General features: G+C 34.0%; 2 protein-coding genes across 4 annotated transcripts in view; one reads left to right on the forward strand and one right to left on the reverse strand.

The window, feature by feature from the left end:
- The window catches only part of LOC143055362 (uncharacterized), a 188,646-nt gene that overhangs the window by 110,681 nt on the left and 61,095 nt on the right, over positions 1–16,870 (reverse strand). The window lies entirely within an intron of this gene.
- Positions 1–16,870, forward strand: part of LOC143055354 (putative oxidoreductase TM_0325) — a 97,527-nt gene that overhangs the window by 55,506 nt on the left and 25,151 nt on the right. The window lies entirely within an intron of this gene.

Raw genomic sequence — 16,870 nt, forward strand, 5'->3', positions numbered from 1 at the left:
GGGAAGGTGGCAATTCACTCCCCCCTTTCAAAATTGGAATGGAGGAGGCAAAACATATTTCTTTGTTTGTACGCATGTATGCCTTTTTTTCTTAGTGTGGAGGGGTATATATTAATGCAGGTGCGTAGGAGCCGGGAAAAGGGACCATAACCGCATTACACAATTGCAATGAGGAGGGGCAAAACTATACTACCTCCTCCTATTGGCAATTTATTTTAATACTAAAATATAAAATGGCTTCGAAAGAGGACATTAACTTATTTCTAGACAATTATACTATTTTAATAGAAAATATAGATTAAAGGTCTTTGTTTTGCTTGAGCTCCTACTTCACTGATATGTATCAAAGGAATAAGCAATAATTTTACTCGCACACAGCTGATAGAATTGAGGAGCGTGTTAAAACAAAATCCCTAGTTTATTAAAGACTAAATATCTCCAAACATCGTGGTACATAAACCGGTATGCAAATTTTTTGTGTTCAATCTTTTTGATTATGCAATCGTCTTAAATGCAAAATGTATTACTTTCTAATTAAAAACGTCGTACAAGTCAGATATAAAACAAAACTAACAAAATAAACGGGATGGTAAAAAATCAACCGTATAGTTTTTCTGCACTTGGCTATCGCTTCGGACTTGACCTGAATACTCGTGCAGAAAAACTATACGGCAACGGTTGTTACCGGCCTATTTTTTTTTCTGTTACCTTTATTCTGTATCTAATACTTAAAAAAACTGTAGTACTTACATAAGTGAGAGTATTGGAAATAAACGGACACGTATATGAATGTTCAGCATGTACATTACACTCGTTTGATTTGCTGATTACAGGTTTTATGGGTAAACAATAGCATGTCTTTGCTCAGGGTGTTTGATATAAAGAATAGAGAATAATGGGGTGCTAAAATATAAAGAATAGAAAATAATAATCACAATAATATATGTAAACAATAAACAGAACCAGTTTGATTAAACATAATTTGTCACAAATATGCAGAGTAAAAAAGCAGAATTAGAGTTCCCTTTTTAGTTTCCTAATCTCATGAGTATCACATGGTTTCTACCTAAATTATAAACATCCGTTACATTGTACACAAAAGATGTTTTCAATAATTTTATGTATAAATATAGCAACAGAATCATATTCAGTGCTCAACATTGTTATTTCAGCCGAAGTAACAGCATTGCACTTTAAATAGTGTTAGGTTTTTAAAAAATCCTTTACGGACATGCATCGTTATTTAAGAATTGAATGCTTCTTTTTGTAACTTTATTGTGGTATAAAAGCGTTGACCGAAGTACATTTTGTATGAAGCGCGGAAGCGCTTCATTCTTAAAATGTGCGCACGGTCAACGCTTTTACAACCAGCTATGAAGTTACAATAAGAAGCATTCAATACTTATAAAACATTTTTTAGCCAGGATAATGAAAACACGATTTACATCAAGTTTTTATTTAATTGTCCTGTGCACTTTATTATGGGACCTCGTGTCATCATGAATGATACGTTTTAATGTGTAACGCAATTGCTTACGGAATAACACGTGATGTGCAGTTAGCCAATTAGAATAACGTATTATAATGAAGCATACATCTAATGTAATTATTACAAATATGAATTAATTTATGTAAATGGAGAAAAATACTTACCTTACTTAACTTCCGATAGAAAATTGCTTCCGGTCCTTTTTTTTTTTTTTTTTTTTTTTTATATTTCTCATGATTTGTCATAATTCATCAAATCGAGACGTTGACGCCACTGTTTAATATTTTGTCAAATATTTCGAAATATGCAATCAAAATGTGAGAATCTCAAAAATACAATAATGAAGCTGTGATATTTTTAAACTTAGTAAAAGTTGAAAAATATATCATCATCCATGATAAAAAAAAAAACAATTTATCGGGAATTTGCCTACCTCTTTTCAATATATACACGCGGCTTAGAGTAATCAAAATATTCGTAACCCTCTCCTAAACTTTTAACCAAATGCCCTTATTTAAAAAAAAATGTACATTTATCAATTAATTTTTTGCAAAATATGTTTGAGACATACACGGTATATGTATAATTGAACCATTTACAAACCTCTTCGTGTAGTTTTCAATGTCATTCAACATGACCATTCTAAAATATATAGGACGATATCCTTTGTTTACTATAATACATCAAACTTATTGACCTAGAATAGGTCCTGTTTTTATTTACTCATGCGCGTGCATGGACAAAAGCATGGTTTTGATAACTTACTATGGAACGCCGTAGCTAGCCTGCATATGGAAGCGTATAAGGGCGATTCACTTGATAAATATGTCAAGATAAATGACAAATTTAAATCGATTTATTTACATATATTGCAACACATGGATATAATTTAGAACGATATAACGCATTATTACTCGATAAAGCGATTAATATATATCGACTTATTTAAACAAATATTTAAATCGATAATAATTTAACTCGATGTATGTTAAGTGAATATATTTTTATCAATTTGTCGTAATAATGTCGACAACTCTATTTTATCATTATTGATGTACGAACAAAAATTGCAACATATCGAACAAAAATATGTCGATAAAAAATTTTAATATGTTAAGTGAATATATTTTTTATCAATTTGTCGTAATAATGTCGACATCTCTACTTTATTTATATTGATTTACGAAGAAAAATTGCAACACATCGAACAAAAATATGTCGATAAAAATTTTCAACACGAAGCCTTGTCATTCGGAACTCGCTTTAGTGGCCAATTGGCGGGAGATTCACTCAGACACCAGCAGACAGTGGCGTAGCTTGATCATTTTTTCAGTGAGGCAAAATATTTTATGCCTTGAAGTCACGGTCAGCGCGGTTTTAAAAGAGTGGTAGTGAATTTACTCCGATCCGCCATAGTATGTTTTTTTCCTGTCCAAAATCAAGCAGGAGCTTGCATATTGAATTGTTCTCGTTTTCTGTTGTCATTTTGGTTTTCTCGTATGAGCTATTAAATTATCAATCTGATTTTGAGAGTTGCCTTATCACTAGATATGATTACCAACGAATTTAACAGGAGCTACACGACGGATGTTACTAGCAGAACTGGAAATGTTGACATTTTCTGAGAACCTGAGATGACCCTCGGATTTTGTTGCTCAATATTTAGTTTCTGTGTAGTGCACTTTTTAATCGGTTGTTTGTCTGAATCCGAGTCGACCATGCGGTCTTTGACGTACGCTTTAATGATGTGTGCCTATTTTTTTATTTGATCATTCCTTGAATCGAACCCGCAAAATCTCGCACTCGAGGCCAGAATGCTACCACGAAATTTTTGTAATTACTCTTTTTTTCATTAAAATACATGTAGGATGAAATAATATAATTAGCATATATATATTATAAAGACATTTGGATGAGGGTCTGATTGGGTTTTACAGAGTAGAGAATAATGAGCAAAGTCTACAGCAAAATGGGGGTCTGGATGGGTTTTACAGAGTAGAGAATAATTAGCCACATCTACAGCAAAATGGGGGTCTAAATGGGTTTTACAGAGTAGAAAATAATTAACCACATCTACAGCAAAATGGGGGTCTGGATGGGTTTTACAGAGTAGAGAATAATAAGCCACATCTACAGCAAAATGGGGTCTGGATGGGTTTTACAGAGTAGAGAATTATGAGCCAAAATGAATATTCTGCAGCACAAAGCAGGAATCAATCGTGTACAAAAGTGAAAATAAAAAAAGCATGCGCAGCAGTAGATGAAAATGAAACGAAAATTTGAAAAAAAAAATCCAGCTCACCCCTTCCCCCTATCCCCTCTTTCCCCCAAAAAACGGTATCAAATGGTCTTCCCTTTGTCAAAGATTACATTGTGGTATGAGTGCCAATGAGACATATCTCCATCCAAGTCAAAATTTATAAAAGTAAACCATTATAGGTCAAAGTACGGTCTTCAACACGGAGCCTTGGCTCACATCGAACAGCAAGCTATCAAGGGCCAAAAAAAAAATACTAGTGTAAAACCATTCAAAGGGGAAAACCAACGTTCAATTAAGGAATGACTGTAATATTTTTTCTGTCTATGAAGAAATAACATAAAAAATTTGGTGCACACTGAATAACGCGCGTAGCGGGTTATTTCACAGTGTGCATCACATTTTTTATGTTATTTCGAATAGACAGAAAAAAAATACAGTCATTTCTTATAATTTAATTCTAAATTCCATTTTACACCGTGGAAAACCATGAAAAAACGTTGATGACGTCACGGACACATGACTAAATTATTTCTATGGGCTCATAACAAAATAACGTCAGCCAATCAGAAGACGCGTTACATCCAAAATTAAATTATATCTATATAAAAAAATGTAGAGTTCACTTGATAAATACGTTGTTAAAGGGGAATGCATTAGCTGTCAAATTCATGTTTACCGAATTGAATCAAATTCTCATATTTGATTTATAATCTACTAGAAGGAATATCGAACAAAAACAAAAGGTCTAAAGTGAAGAATTAACAACGCAAGGACTCGATAATATGTATCCGCATTGCGGGTGTATTTTAGCCTAGACGCCATCTAATTAACCATCGAGATGACCTCCGAAGACTGCAGACGATCATATAACCCGATATCAACATAAATATAGATATAAATAGGTATCGAAACGTGCAATTGGATTTTTCTAGGTCTGTTTGATTTTATTTTATAGGTTAAACAAATATGTTAATCATCGTTTTTACCTGTATAAAATGAGATATTGTGGATCGAATCAGTCAACCAAATGGTTTATTCTTGTTTCACTTTCAATGTTGGCATTCTGTTCCTTTTGATAGCCGAACACGCCTAGTTCATGCGTAACCCATCTCTAACTAAGGGGTTAAATAGAAGGTCACATGAATACGGTTTCAATGAGGTCGAATTATTCACTTGCAAGTGAATAATTCATCAGCGATGTTTCTTTGCTCCTTTTGACAAAATTGAACCAAACTGGCAAAATTATTATTTCAAATATCAAATTTTAATTGACTGGTGTAAGAAATCATGTCATGTGGATGTATTAACGAAGTTTGTGAAATTCGACGCATTACAATGTGCGTAGAAAGCCTTACTTCTGCGCACAGCTTTTTAATGTATTTGAGCACATTCGTTGAACAAAATAACAGCGGTAAATGTTAGCTTAGTATCAGGAAATAGGGTTTCATGAATCCGAAAATACGTCAGATATTGTTTAAAATGACGAATTAACTTGTTAGCTTATATCATGTATATGTAACACTTGTTTTGTTCTTAGTGCACTAAGGAGGTCCTTGGCGGTATTTCTACGGACCCATAGCCGGATCCAGGAGGGGGGGGGGGGGGCTGGGGGGCCCGGTCCCCCCCTTTCGTGGGAAAAATTTGGTTGATTATATAGGGAATCATTGAAGCATGACTGGAGCGCCCCCCCCCCCCCCCCTTAGGAAAAGTTCTGGATCCGCCACTGGGACCCCTGTATTAGTAGCCTGGTACATAAGGCCAATTTTCTGTCCCTCCTTTTTCAGTGGCAGTCGAAAATATTACGACCGTATTACGGGCGGTCTCAATTACAAGACCTACCTATCGTATTTATTGTTAATTTTGTTAATTTGTTTTCTTCCTGAACACACATTATTTTTTTTTAGCACTGTTTAGGCGCACCCGACATTAATCAGTATTTTACAATAGGGAATGAGTATCTCTAACATTCACTTGTCTCTTGAAGAATCAATATTGAATTTCTTCCATCCGCACCAAACATGTATATTTACGATGTAATTTGTTAAATGTTGGAGTTTGGCAATATACACTCAAAGTAAGCAATACACAACAGGCAGAAGATCTGAATTTGTAAATTGGTATTTTGATATCACCTGATAAGGACGTGTCTCTCTGTAATTTTCTGATAAACTTGCACACACAAGTCATAATCTGCCTTTTAATCGTAACGTTATGAGATCTATAGGAATATATATAGAGCTATAGGCCTAATTGCATGCAAGTCTTTACAAATTATATATTTTGGTATGCTATAGTTGTTTTTTTTATAGACTACTAGTCATTTTTTTTTGTTTTTATTTTACATGCGGGTTGACTTGATCAGTGTGATATATTATGTATCTTTTGTGCTGTAATTAACGGTTATTTACAACCATGCTGCATGTTTACACATTCATCACTATACCGCATATAAATAAAGCTTTCTTGTTAAAAAAAAATAAGGAGATGTAAATAATTAAATGATTCGTAATGAGACAACTATCGACCAGAATTTAAAATACCTGATATAAGAATTGTGACTTTCTTACTTTCTTTATTCAGAGTGATCGTAAGTTAATCAGATAAGCTGGAGGGGGGGGGGGGGGGGGGGGGGGGGGGGCTTCATATTAAAAGAAAAGAAAACAGCACTAGCTTTTTGTGATAAATATATAATAGATCATAATACATTTACAGTAACAGACATAGATCATACGAGAAAATAAGCTCTTCAAATCTCTGTCAGATCGGCGGCACTTTTAACTGTTTCTTGACGCGGCGTGCCAAAAAAAAAAAAAAAAAAAAATGCAGTACCGGGTTACAGGTGCTCATTGACAAATTATCATCTTTGTATTAAATGATCTTAAATCTATATGGTCGTAAATTTTAAAGATATAAAATCTAAATGTTAAGTGATCTAAAATGTTCATTACAGTACTAATGAGAATTTTCGATTTTTCTGTGAAATGAGTCTACAAAAGGTCGTCTAAAAGTGTATATACATTTTTGTACATGTGTATTTGGCTACTGACGGCATAGTAAACTATTTATGTACCTATAAGGGGGGTTTGAGCGGGACGCGGGATTGTCGAGGTGTATTTTTTGTAAGCGTGACACATGAAAGTCAAATTATTGTGCTGTGAAAACGGGAAATGAAGTTTAGCGGGATACGGGAAATTACAAAAATATCAGAATTGCTTACTTACACTGTGTAAGCGGGACGCGGGAATCTCAAACAAAAAATAGTAACTAAGCGGGATCCGTGAACAGAACCCCCCAATGAGACCCCCATTAGTTGTGGCTTATTTTGGTCTTTTCAGTTAGTTTCTTTCGGGGTCGCCCCGATATTCCGACACCCCGTTAGTCCGACACCCCATTAGTCCGACACCCCGTTGGTCCGACATCTCATTAGTCCGACACCCCATTAGTCCGACACCCCAATAGTCCGACAAAGGTAAATAACCGCCGTAATCAATGGTAATATAAAAGTTAGAGAATAATAGCAAACAGTATAAAGAACAGAGAATAATAGCAAACAGTATAAAGAACAGAGAATGATAGCAAACAGTATAAAGAACAGAGAATGATAGCAAACAGTATAAAGAACAGAGAATAATAGCAAACAGTATAAAGAACAGAGAATAATAGCAAACAGTATAAACAACAGAGAATGATAGCAAACAGTATAAAGAACAGAGAATAATAGCAAACAGTATAAACAACAGAGAATAATAGCAAACAGTATAAAGAACAGAGAATGATAGCAAACAGTATGAATAACAGAGAATGATAGCAAACAGTATGAATAACAGAGAATGATAGCAAACAGTATAAAGAACGGAGAATAATAGCAAACAGTATAAAGAACACAGAATAATAGCAAACAGTATGAATAAAAGAGAATAATAGCAAACAGTATGAAGAACAGAGAATAATAGCAAACAGTATAAAGAACAGAGAATGATAGCAAACAGTATAAAGAACAGAGAATGATAGCAAACAGTATAAAGAACAGAGAATAATAGCAAACAGTATGAATAACAGAGAATGATAGCAAACAGTATAAAGAACACAGAATGATAGCAAACAGTATAAAGAACAGAGAATAATAGCAAACAGTATAAAGAACAGAGAATGATAGCAAACAGTATGAATAACAGAGAATAATAGCAAACGGTATAAAGAACAGAGAATGATAGCAAACAGTATAAAGAACAGAGAATGATAGCAAACAGTATAAAGAACAGAGAATAATAGCAAACAGTATAAAGAACAGAGAATGATAGCAAACAGTATAAAGAACAGAGAATGATAGGTATAAAGAACAGAGAATGATAGCAAACAGTATAAAGAACAGAGAATGATAGCAAACAGTATAAAGAACAGAGAATGATAGCAAACAGTATAAAGAACAGAGAATGATAGCAAACAGTATAAAGAACAGAGAATAATAGCAAACAGTATAAAGAACAGAGAATAATAGCAAACAGTATAAAGAACAGAGAATAATAGCAAACAGTATAAAGAACAGAGAATAATAGCAAACAGTATAAAGAACAGAGAATAATAGCAAACAGTATAAAGAACAGAGAATGATAGCAAACAGTATGAATAACAGAGAATGATAGCAAACAGTATGAATAACAGAGAATGATAGCAAACAGTATAAAGAACAGAGAATGATAGCAAACAGTATAAAGAACAGAGAAAATTGCATAATAATTAAAGTTTGCAGATATGAACAACTCCTTTGACCAATCACCAGCCCACAAAAAAAAAAAAAAAAAACAAAAGAAAAAACACCATCAAATCCAAACAGGCCCTCTCGTATAATAGTTGTTGCCTTGGTATTTGAACTATTCGTTCTTATTAGTATATCACAGAAACAGATAGTATCATGCCACCTGTAAAGCTGGTATTACTGTTAAAGAAGTACCAAGACTTTGTGCATATAAAGAAATCGAGATCTTTTTGGTAAACTAATACAAGATGTGTTCTATATTGGACACATTCTGCTAACCAGATGCTTCGCAGGGCGCAGCTTTATACGACCGCAGAGGTTGAACCCTGAACGGTTGGGGCAAGTATGGACACAACATTCAAGCTGGATTCAGCCCTTAATTTGGATTGTGATTAAATAGTTGACACAGCATAGGTTTCGGACACAGAATGAATGTGGTCTAATGAACTTAAAATATTTTTTTTGCCTTTGAGCAATTCACTATGCTGTTGAATATTAATTCTCTCAAAAAAATGTTTGAAGAAATTTACTTTTTATTTATGAAATCTGAAATGAGAAAAATTTATCCCCCCCCCCCCATTTTTTTTCACATCCCCCTTTCCCTTTTTCCAAAACTGATCTCAATTCAAATTTCTTATGGAGTTTGCAACAATAACTACTCATTTAAATACATCATAAAATATTAAGATGTAACAAAAGGTGCTTGTTATCACTGAATGGTAAAGATTGTTTTAATTTATCAGTTGGTAGTAAAAGTGAATATACATTGTATATTGTATAAAACAATGATTTAAGTTGATTTAACTACTATTCTGGACAAAGAAAGATAACTCCAATCAATTGAAAATTTCTTGCTATTGCACAATATTGTGCAATTAGACATTTCTTGCTATTGCGCAATACTGTGCAATTGAAAATATTTGCTATTGCACAATACTGTGCAATTGAAGATTTCTTGCTATTGCGCAATATTGAGCAATTGAAAATTTCTTGCTATTGCACAATACTGTGCAATTGAAGATTTCTTGCTATTGCTGAATACTGTGCAATTGAAAATTTCTTGCTATTGCACAATACTTTATATAATAATTTTGGATCCTGATTTGAACCAACTTGAAAACTGGGCCAATAATAAAAAATCTAAGTACATTTTTAGATTCAGCATATCAAAGAACCTCAAGGATTCAATTTTTGTTAAAATCAAACTAAGTTTAATTTTGGACCCTTTGGACCTTAATGTAGACCAATTTGAAAACGGGACCAAAAATTAAGAATCTACATACATAGTTAGATTCGGCGTATCAAAGAACCCCAATTTTTCAATTTTTGATGAAATCAAACAAAGTTCAATTTTGGACCCTTTGGGCCCCTTATTCCTAAACTGTTGGGACCAAAACTCCCAAAATCAAACCCAACCTTCATTTAGTGGTCATGAACCTTGTGTTTAAATTTCATAGATTTCTATTTACTTATACTAAAGTTATGGTGCGAAAACCAAGAATAATGCTTACTTGGGCCCCTTTTTGGCCCTTAATTCCTAAACTGTTCAGACCTCAACTCCCAAAATCAATACAAACCTTCCTTTTGTGGTCATACACCTTGTGTCAAAATTTCATTGATTTCTATTTACTAATACTAAAGTTATTGTGCGAAAACTAAGAATAATGCTTATGTGGGCCCTTTTTTGGCCCCTAATTCCTAAACTGTTTGAACTGAAACTCCAAAAATCAATCCCAACCTTTCTTTAGTGGTCATAAACCTTGTGTCAAAATTTCATAGATTTCTATTTACTTAAACTAAAGTTATAGTGCGAAAACCAAGAAAATGCTTATTTGGGCCCTTTTTGGCCCCTAATTCCTAAAATGTTGGGACCAAAACTCCCAAAATCAATCCCAACTTTCTTTTGTGGTCATAAACCTTGTTTTAAAATTTCATAGAATTCTATTCACTTTTACTTAAGTTAGAGTGCGAAAACTAAAAGTATTCGGACGACGACGACGCCGGACGACGCCGGACGACGCCGGACGACGACGACGCCAACGTGATAGCAATATACGACGAAAAATGAAAATTTTTGCGGTCGTATAAAAAGGAGATGTCATCCACAGTCTCTCGTCATAATTAATAATGTTCACGTGATTAGGTTTCGGATGCAGTTAAAACTGTAAAAAGTGTAATTTTACCATAACGAGGGATTATTGTTTTCAACCATTATTATTTCGATTCATCTATACAGTACACAAACTTAATTATCGAAAACTAAGAGCTATCGAATTGCTTATTGATAATACACTCGAACATTGACGAATTTAAAGTTTATAACATCGCACTCGAACATTAACGAATTTAAAGTTTATAACATCGATAGGGTAATTGTCAAATCGGTTATAATTTTTCTATACAAAAATTTTTTTATTAAGGTTGAAACTTCGATATAAATGGATCAAATGTGCTGTCAGAATGAACATGAACTGAATAGTCATGAAACATTTGCCACTGGAAATTGGACACAAAAATAACTACCAATCATGTATATAAACCGCCATTTCCATGAATACATAAGCGATAATATTTGTAATTACATATTCATAAAGCAACATTTTTTTTTCTGTAATTATATTTTAGTTTATTTGTGTTCTTTGTTGCATAGATCTTTAAAAACACAACTTATCAGTTGTCTTTTAAACAACACAGGCATACATGCGACATGAAAATAACAAACCGACACAACTACTCTTGACATTGATACTGTAACAGGAATGTACCTGTTTTCATTATTTCTTTTTACCAGCACAGTTTTTGCTGATTCCTTACGGAGAACGCACCAAACTTTACATTCAAATTCTATTTGAATCACCACTGTTTTAAGAGTTCAATGTATTAACTTTAAATAGTGTACTGTTCAGTAAGTACACACATTGTTGTAGAAAGACAACTAAACTTAAATGCTATTCTTAAAATATAAAATAATTCTGTACAACGAACCAAGCATCTCATATACAATCATTTCAGCAGTAACGCGTACTTGAAGCAATAACTTTCTTATTTCCCTCCTTTGGGAGAAACGCAAAGTTGCGTATCATCAAATTAGTTATTCGACAAAACTTAAAAAAGTATATTAGTTTGACAAAAAGTTCGTTACTTGGCATGTTAATCAGATTTTCTATTTTTTGTTTGGGTAAATATAGCCCATTATTTTCACCAATACATATCTACCAACCAACCTTGATATTCATAAGTTGCATTACCTGTTCTTAGTCATTCGATTGACAAGGTGACATGAGTTTTAATATAATAAAATGCAAGTGGGTAAAGAGCTATGGTCACTTTTGTCTTTTTCAAAATGGCAGTAAACCTTTAATAAAGTTGGACGTTCGTTTGATTGGTCGTAGTGTAAACTTTTTAACTATAGTCAGAGTGGTTCCATTATCCATGCTTTGTGTAGAGAGAGTACCACGGTCTCTGCAGGTTAAGAACCATTGCAACAACTCTATGAGCGACCGTCGGTGGCCTTTTGCAAGGCAAATTTCTGTTCCTATTCAATATACTTTATTGTTCAATGGCACTCCAAGTTAATTTTTCTCCACGGATGGCATCTATTACAGGACCGTATGAATTTATTGTTTAACATTCTCGTCCTGAACATACATGTAATATTTGACAGTGGACATTCAGCAAACTAATAATATTGCAAGTACTTAATGAATTGTGTCATTATTATTATGACGACTCTAAGCAGGATAAGTTAAATCTGATGGGAAAATCCTCTTGAATAAGTTAATTTATTTCATCGTTCATTTTTTCTAATGTTTTTTTTTGTATCAATTGCCTTTTTGCTCACTTGATGACCGACGTCCGTCGTCGTCCGTTAACTTTTACAAAAATTTTCTCCTCTGAAACTACTGGGTCAGATTTAACCAAATTTAGCCAAAATCATCATTTGTGTATCTACTTTGTGTGTTCGGGTAAAAATAGAAACTAACTACAGGGTAAAATGTAGATTTTTATGCCCCACCTACGATAGTAGAGGGGCATTATGTTTTCTGGTCTGTGCGTCCGTTCGTCCGTTCGTTCGTCCGTTCGTTCGTCCGTCCGTCCTTCTGTCCCGCTTCAGGTTAAAGTTTTTGGTCAAGGTAGTTTTTGATGAAGTTGAAGTCCAATCGACTTCAAACTTAGTATACATGTTCCTTATGATATGATCTTTTTAATTTTAATGCAAAATTAGAGGGTTTACCCCAATTTCAAGGTCCACTGAACATAGAAAATGATAGTGCGAGTGGGGCATTCGTGTACTGGGGACACATTCTTGTTGATTATATCTCTAAAACCAAAGCATTAAGAGCAAATCGGACATGGTTTCAAATTGTTTATTAGTTCCAGATCGATCTACCCTGAAATTTTAGACAAATCGTACAACCCGTTTTCTGGTGTCCACCCCTGAATTAATAATTGCAAGGACATTTTGCTGTATTTTTTTTTATATTATCTTGAGTATTATGCTAGATTAGTAAAAACAGTAAGCAACAATAATGTTCAGCAAAATATGATCTACAAATAAGTCCACTGACCAAAATGGTCCATTGACCCCTTCGGGAGTTATTGTCCTTTTTAGTAAATTTTTCACATTTTTTTTGATTTTTGTAATCTTTCATAAAAAATTCTTCTCTGAAAAAAACTGAGACAAATTTAAACAAACTTAGCCACGATCAGCATTAGGGTATTTAGTTTTAAAAATGTGTTCGATGACAACCAACATGGAAAACATGGCACAAACTAGAACATAGGGGGAAATGCAGTTTTTGAATTATATCTCTGAAACTAAAGAACAAAGGTATAATGGTTGCATTATTTCATGCATAATTGTAAATAAAAATATCAGGTCAGCAAAACACGCTCCTTGTAGCCTGTCGTTGTGGTTCCTTGTTACTTATTTGTTTGGGGGGCCTCATTGGGGGGTTCCGATCCCGGATCCCGCTTACTGTTTTGTCAGATTCCCATATCCCGCTTACACTATGTACGTAAGCAATTCTCATTTTTTTATATATCTATAAAGCAAGGTTTAATCTACCATTTTCTACATAAGGCAATGCTTTTATATTTCCTCCTATACATTTCTAGGAATGTGATTGGTTAAAAGCGCCCTCGTGGAGACCATGTATATTTCATATTGGGTTAGTAGGGAGGCGGGGCTTATCGCATTCACGGTAAGTAGTGGTGTTGCGTCCCTTAAAATTCCATATAAGGTAGTAGGGAGGCGGGGTTTATTTCATACACGGTTGGTAGTGGTGTTACGTCCCTTAAAATTCCATATAAGGTAGTATGGAGACGGGGCTTATTTCATACACGGTAAGTAGTGGTGTTACGTGCCTTAAAATTCCATATAAGGTAGTAGGGAGGCGGGGCTTATTTCATACACGGTTAGTAGTGGTGTTACGTCCCTTAATTGTCCAACATAACAAGTTGTTATTGTTGGTATCTGTTTTTGTAGGATCAATGGAAGTAGTTTCTTCATGCTTACAGTATTGAAGACTTGCTCATTTTGATAATTCTAAATTTCTCACGTTAAGATATTCGGTAACATAAATTCGTTACATACTTTGCTAGTGACCTAATGCGGTATATATGGGGATTTGAGCTTCGCTCTTACCCCATATGGAATTTACTGATCCCATATATACCGTATTAGGACTCATGCACACTATTTAACTAATAGTACCAAGTCAGGAATATGACAGTTGTTATACATTCGTTTGCTGAGTTTGAGCTTTAGATTTTGCCATTTGACTACGGACTTTCCTCTAAGCTCGGTACTTTTGTTATTTTACTTTTTATTTAAAATATTGGTCAATTATTCCGTGTCGGACTATTGGGGTGTCGGATCAATGGGGTGTCGGACTATTGGGGTGTCGGATCAATGGGGTGTCGGACTAATGGGTTGTCGGACTATTGGGGTGTCGGACTAACGGGGTGTCGGAATAACGGGGCTCCCCCACATTACTTGATCGTTTTCGTAAAACAACAGCACTCGATGTCTGACAGTATTTTACCAAGAAATGGACAAAATATTCAAAACGAAGGCTTAGAAAATTTAATTATTGGTATGCACACATACTAACCTGTCAGCACAAGCAATTATATTTTTGTTAACGCGCCAAACTCGTTTCTTCCACAGTGCGACAATCTTTACAATGTTGATGTGGTGAAAACCTAGTCCAAATAATTATGACGTCTTGCAAGGCTATTTCTGGGACACTTTCCTCTGACAAAGCCGAAATGTGAAACCAAATCAACAAGAAGTCTAACATTTGTTATAGAACTGAAAATAAAATTGAAAATCATGAAAATGGAAATGGGGAATGTGTCAAAGAGATAACAATCTGATCAAAGAGTAGATAACAGCCAAAGGTCACCAATGGGTCTTCAATGCAACGAGAAAATCCAACAACCTGAGGCTGGGGGTGGATCCAGCCATTTAAAGGAGGGTTTCCTAACCCAGGACAAATGGAGGGGGGGGGGGGGGGGTTCCAACTACATGTCCCCATTCAAATGCATTGATCGTCAAAAAAAAGGGGGTTCCAACCCTCGGACCCCCCTGGATCCGTGCCTGTGAGGCATGCTTTAGCTTGCCATTAAACAAAAATGTATACTAGTTGAGTGATATTGGACGTCATACTTAAAACTCCTCAATATAAAAAAAGAAACTAAAATAAAAATCATACAAAGGTCACAAAGGCCCTAACTTCTGGCTCCTGATTTGGGAAAAAGTGCAAAATGCAGTGGGGTCAAAAGCCTTTACTGTAAATTCCTGAAATTACAATTATATAAATCATCTCGCATATTGTGCATTTCTTAAAATTGGTCATATTAATAAATGCATGCAATATTTTCAGAAAATATAGGCTTTTAAAAGTCAATCTTGTGCATGATTATCATGATTATACTCGCACAATTAACACATGTGGTTCTCAAACTAAGAGGTGTCTATGCTATTTATGACAACATTTTAACCAAGTATTTACAATATATATTTAGTACTCTATGATTTTTAGGTTTTTAAGCATAAATATAGTGTGCCAACTCTCACTGACTGACTGAGTACATGAATTCAACTGATGGTGATGTTGGTGTTGCTTAGTGTTTTGTTTTGTTTTACTTTCTGCATCTTATGTTTTGCCTTGGCATTGTCAGTTTCTCTTTGGTTTTTTTCATTGTTAAATAACAAGAGAGAAAAGACAAAAAAATGTGAAAAAACTGGCTTAGTTCAACAGATATTAAGGACAGAGATAACAAATAGCTAAATAAGAAAAAGAAAATTTCTTTTCTACAGTCAATTGTCTGATAATCTAGAACATAGCCTGATTTGCTCTAATTCTCCTGAATTCTAGTAGGTACTTTATTCCAACTTTTTTAATTCAAACAAACCATGTCTTAGATAGTCCTGGAATTAGAATATGTTTTCATATGTTTTCATAATACTTTGGTGAATTATCTATTGATATAATTAAGCTCCTTTTTAATTTTTAAAGATTTTGAATTTTGCAATTTAAAGTTAGGGATTTTATTCATAAAAAGGGGGATTTTCCAGTATACTATTAATAATGCTTTGAGCAATTTTTATGAAACTTGGTGAATTATTTTTGTATAACATAATAATTTTCCTTTCAATTTAAAAAAAATCTGATTTATGTCATTGTACTATTGGGGTTTGGATAGTCTCAAGAATGCTTTCACCAATTTCTATGAAGCTTTGGTGAATTGTTAAAAACTTTTTATATCTTGACATAAACTCCCTTTTCATTTTCATGACCCATAGTGGAGGGGGCATTAAGTTTAACACTTGATCGTCTGTCCGTCTGTGTGTCCCAAAGTTGTTTTTTGTTCTCTTACAGTACTTTAGTTTGCCTCAACCAAATTTATTAAACTTTTACAAACGCTTGTTATCACAATACTCAGATCAAGTTTGAATTTTGGTGATGTCAGTGTTACTGTTCTAGAGGTATGCCCCTTTACAAATGGGAAAAAAATGCTGAATTTTTGGTTTCCCGTTCTCTAAACTTTAGTTTGTCTCAACCAAATGTTATGAAACTTATACACAATGCTTATCACCACAAAATACAGATTAAGTTTGAATTTTGGTAGTGTCTCTTTTACTATTCTAGAGTTATGTTCTTGAACAATGGAAAAATGATAAATTTTTCGTTTCCAGCCTCTAACTTAAGTTTACCTCAACCAAATTTTATTAAACTTTAAAACAATACTTTTTACCACAAAATCAGATCAATTTCAAATTTTGGTAGTAAAACTTTTACCGTTCTTCAGTTATGTTCCTTTAAAACTTTAAAGAATATGCAAGCTGAAGTATCAT

Source organism: Mytilus galloprovincialis, chromosome 12, assembly GCF_965363235.1.
Source record: "Mytilus galloprovincialis chromosome 12, xbMytGall1.hap1.1, whole genome shotgun sequence".
Classification (NCBI taxonomy): domain Eukaryota; kingdom Metazoa; phylum Mollusca; class Bivalvia; order Mytilida; family Mytilidae; genus Mytilus; species Mytilus galloprovincialis.